At 55.1% G+C, this 4,728-nt stretch overlaps 1 long non-coding RNA gene across 1 annotated transcript; it reads left to right on the top strand.

The window, feature by feature from the left end:
- Nucleotides 1-156: 156 nt before the first annotated feature.
- On the top strand, nucleotides 157-1,842 carry LOC111824078. The gene is made up of 2 exons (XR_002827182.1): nucleotides 157-1,120; nucleotides 1,392-1,842. It is a non-coding gene; the product is annotated as an uncharacterized LOC111824078 (long non-coding RNA).
- The last annotated feature ends 2,886 nt before the right edge of the window (nucleotides 1,843-4,728 follow it).

The raw sequence follows: 4,728 nt of genomic DNA, 5'->3' as shown, positions 1-4,728 counted from the left end.
AGTCAAGGGCATGTACCTTGGTTGCGGGCACATCCTCAGTTAGGGAGTGTGCAGGAGGCAGCTGATTGATGTTTCTCTCTCATCGATGTTTCTAACTCTCTATCCCTCTCCCTTCCTCTTTGTGGAAAGTCAGTAAAATATATTTTTAAAAAAAATCCTTGGATGAGGATTAAAAACAACAAAAAAGATCCCGTGTGAGTGTGGAGGTTTGTCCAATAGTAAATAAATGTCTGTCAACAGTGGCTGCTGGCCCTACTATGTGCCATTTGCATCTGATAGGGACAGATGTGGAAGATGGGAATGGGAACATATTGGCCCCCATTCTAGCCTCTGAAGGCGAGTCCATCCTCCCGGGAGGCAGGCGTTTTGTGCAGAGCTTCTGAAATCAGCCAGCCCTTCTCTCGCCGCTGCTTCTGAATCCAGAAGGCGCTTGTGTTTGTCCGAGTCGTTTGTCCTTCAGTGGACGCCTCCCCCTGGGTGCCTGCCAAAGCCCGCAGAGGCACAGCCCTGACTGTGTCGGGTCCCACGCCTCCCCTCCTCCCCAGTCCCTGGTCCCCACGCTGTCCCTCCCTCTCCCCGTCCTTGTTCAACTCAACATCCATTTCGTATTTGTGCAGCTCTCATTTCCCCTTCCGTGGGGTTCCGTTTGCCCCCCTACGGTGTAAAAGGGGAACCAGCCCCCCTTCCTCTGCCCAGGGGCCCCTCCCCGCTCAGCGTTTCTTTGGAGAAAGGAGTCGACCTTCTGTCCTCTTTCTGGTGCATTTAGCCGTGGGCTTGGACGGAACACGGACCTGTGGGACGTGTGGGGAGGAGCGCTCGGAGTCGGATTGGACACAGCGCACTGTGTGCTGTGACCCCCACGCAGGGGCACGGGGGAGGGGGGGGTGCCTGCCTGCACGCCGGGTCCCAGGTCACCTCTCCTCACATCCAGGGCGTGGCCTGCATCTAAATGAGCACACCACTGACTTCAGAAGCCATTAGGCTCCTGCAAGGGTGGCCTGATCCAGTTGATCCAGTTCCGTCCTGTGACCTGCTACCGGGAATGGCAGCCTCAGGCCGGCGTTCGATTGGAAAGAAGTCGGGAAGAAAGCCGCCCAGACCGAGAGCCAGGGGGCTGTGGGTGAGGAGGGGTGTGCATGCTTTATGCTGGCTTCATGTGCCAGCCAAACCCCAGCGCCCAGAGTTTCTGAGCTAGACCCCCCCGCCCCCCACCCGCCCACCCCCCCGCCCCCCCCCCCGCCCCGCCCCGCCATCCACCCCCCTTCGCTCCTGGTCATGCTGTTCCCTCCTCCGGGAAAGGCCTCTCTCCATCTTTCTGTTCTCATTTCACATCCAGCCTCTCCCAAGGGGCCATTCTGACCGCTCAAGCCAACGGAATCTCTCACTTTCAGATGATGGCGTTAGACCGGTGCTTTATTTAGTGTGAGAAGAAAGCTAATGCGTTCTGATTGTGGAGCAACTGGGAAGGAGAGACAGAGAAACAGAAACGAGGATGCGGCCTCACAAGGCAGCACTCAGAGCTGCTACTGAGTTCCTAAACCTGGTGCCATGGCTTTGCTCAAGGTTGAGCCATAAACATCCCGGACCAGACCGGCTGTGACAGGGACTTGACTTCCTCCTGGTAGTTTTCGCCCCTTCATTTGCATATTGGAACTAACCAATCCCTGTGGACCTAGCCTGATCCTTCATTTGCATGAAAGAATTACCCGTGTGGTTTTGCCGTTATAACTTCTCTGTCTTCTCCCCGGAGTGCTGTTGGGTTGCTCCCTACATCTGAGCCTCCTGGGCTGCAGCTCCTTTTGCTCAAATAAATGCTTTTATATTCTTGTTTACCATCTGAAAGCAATGCTGGTCGAGAGATTTTTCACAAAAAAAGCTGGGCATCTAGGTTTTCCTGTAATGTTACCTTATCTTACGGTAAAGCTACCAGTATTGTGAGCCAGAAAGCGCACGGGCCTGGGCGGCCGGGTGGAGGGGACCGCTCCTGACTCGGTTTCCCGTGAGCGCCTGAGTGACTGGCCCCCTTCGGTCGGTGTGCAGAGGTCTCTGCAATTGCTGCTTCTGGAATTGACGTGACCCTGTAGCTCCCACGAAGCTGGCGAGACTGATTGGTATAAAGAGAGAAGTTGAAATGATAGATCCCTATACGTAAACGTCAGAGAACAGGTCTCCGCTATAAAAGTAGCCACAGTGCCCTGCCGAGCCTCAGGTTTGGGTGGCATCATAGTTAGAAAGAGCCAGAGAGGTCCCCTGGCTGCTGCTCCCCAAACTCCTCCCAGCTGGTAGCAGGGGCGTCACCTTGTCTTTCTCCCCAGCCTCAGAATGGGACAGGGCCTCCTGGGAATATCGAGGCCCCTACTACTTCCTAGAGCTGTGCACCCTCACAGCTGACCCCCCTCACAGCCTACCTGGATGCAGCACCCAGCCCAGCTTTCATTTCCCCTGCAGTGGGTTTCTGTCTGCCCCTCCCCTTCCCCTCCCCCTCCCCCATCAGCGTTTCTTAGGAAAAGCAGTCAACCTTCTGTTCTTTTTCTTGCGCCCTTAGCCGTGGGCTTGGACGGGAACACGGACCTGTGAGCCGTGCTGGGAGGAGCCCTAGGAGTCGGGTTGGACACAGCGCACTGTGTGCTGGGATCCCCACGCAGGGGCACAGCGGGGTCATAGTGTGGGTCAACAGAGCGCTTCCTCTCCCTCCACATGCTGAGTAATCTCTGCTTTGCTGGTTCATGCATTTGCAAACCAGAGACTGCCCTTGCCCCAGGGCCTGAGGCATGCTGGGAGGGGCCTGATGCAGCCTTCGGGTGTCCCTGGCTCCCCATTACCCCCTCCCCCCCAGACCAGAGTCCTACAAGGTGGCCAGAGGCCCTGGGCGGCCTGCTCCCTCCCCGTCACCCAGGTCTGCTCTCTGCGCTTCAGAGGGAGGGTGGGGGGCCTTCCCTCCAGTTTCTGTTGTTGATCTGTTCTGGGCACAATATGCTTGTGACCAGCTTTAATGTGGGAACAATGTTAGATTTATAGGAAAGTTGCGAAGCTAATGCAGAGGTCCTGATGCCTCTCACTAGTTGACACCAACTTCACACCCTCTGTTGCCCATTAAGGAAACTTCAGGCTTCATTTGTATCTCACTGGTTTTCTAGCACGTCCTCTGTTCCCGGCCCCAGTCCCAGTCCCGGATGCCGGATGGAATTCATGCTTCAGCTTCGCAAACACTTCCTGCTCCTGTCGCTGCCCTTCCCTTCCCTTAAGGTGTTCTCTCTGTACAATCGCTCAAAACTGTGAATTCCCTGGGAAGAGTGACAGATTCATCTGTGGACTGATTTTTAAACATTCACCCTCTCTGTCCCCAGGGGTGAACTGATTTGGGGTGGGCCTGCGGGCTTGGAAGGCGTATGCCCTCAAACAGGTGCCCATGGAGGCCCCCCAGGAGCCGAGGGACAGGGTCAGAGCAGTGGCCCTTAGACACAGCTGTCACCCCTGAGCTCTGTCGGGTGTGTCACAGGGTGACCCCCGAGCTGGGACTGCAGCTGCGGTCGTGTCTGTTTTATTTTTCTGTCGCACCAGCCTAGGGTCGTGCCTGCGCTCTCCTCCAGGGTGAATGCGGTTATGCAGTGCCTGAGTGTATCAGGGGGAGAGGAGAGGACAGATCTCAGCCCCGGCCCAGGCACAGGGGGTTGTGCCCAGGCCTCACACACGTTGGCTGTGTGCTGCTCTGTGTCGGTGGCGGGACACTGGGAGGGGACAGGTAGGTCAGCCTTGAGGGTGAGGGGCGACAGGACCAAAGCGACACTGATGGCTCCCGTGGTCTAACCAGGCCAGATCCCTGGCACACGGTCATTTCTCTCCCGCTTGGTGGGGGGCTGGGGCTCAGTTGCAGACTCTGCAGCAAGCAGTTCAGGGCCAGTGCAGCTCAAGGACAGGCTGGGATTCATTTATTTTATGGGCTAAGCAGAAGTGTGTGGCCTCGCCAGGAAATGTAGCCGACATTTGTACCATGATTTCTGTGAGAAAGGGGTCCTCAACTCTCAATCACCAGTTTCGATACAGACTTTGGAAATACGATCCGTTTCTATGTTAGGATGTATCTGTGTTAATTCATTGGTGTTCTTTTCAGTAGGTACTCCAAAACATGGGGGCCTGTGTGTGTGTCCAATTTTATGTGACTTACCCCTTGTGGGCCCCAAGAAAAATAGACCTACAAAAAGGACGCCTGTGGTTCATCGGAGGTAATTGTGCAGAGGTCCCTCACGCTCCCTGCATTTCCGACTGGGCTGCCAAGCCTCCTGCCCTCTGAGTCAACCAGGATAAGAGAGCTCCTAGGATCGAAATTCCACCAATAGGACTGAGACTTTCCCCGTCCAATCAGAGCTGGGCAGCTACATCCTCGTTTGCATCTTCACTGACTAATCCAGTGGTTCTCAACCGTCCTAATGCCGCGACCCTTTAATACAGTTCCTCATGTTGTGGTGACCCCCAATTTCATTGTTACAAATTGAACATAATTAAAGCACAGTGATTAATCACAAAAACAATATGTAATTATATATGTGTTTTCCGATGGTCTTAGGCGACCCCTGTGAAAGGGTCGTTCGACCCCCAAAGGAGTCGCGACCCACAGGTTGAGAACCGCTGGACTAATCAGAGCAGCTTTATTCTGGCTGAGCAGTTATGGTGCTATTTGGACCAATCATGGTGTGGGGGCTGCATTTGCATAGGAACGGACCAATCAGG

The sequence above is a fragment of the Myotis lucifugus genome, unplaced genomic scaffold (genome assembly GCF_000147115.1).
Source record: "Myotis lucifugus unplaced genomic scaffold, Myoluc2.0 scaffold_882, whole genome shotgun sequence".
Classification (NCBI taxonomy): Eukaryota; Metazoa; Chordata; class Mammalia; order Chiroptera; family Vespertilionidae; genus Myotis; species Myotis lucifugus.
This window is presented reverse-complemented; position numbering and strand designations above follow the sequence as displayed.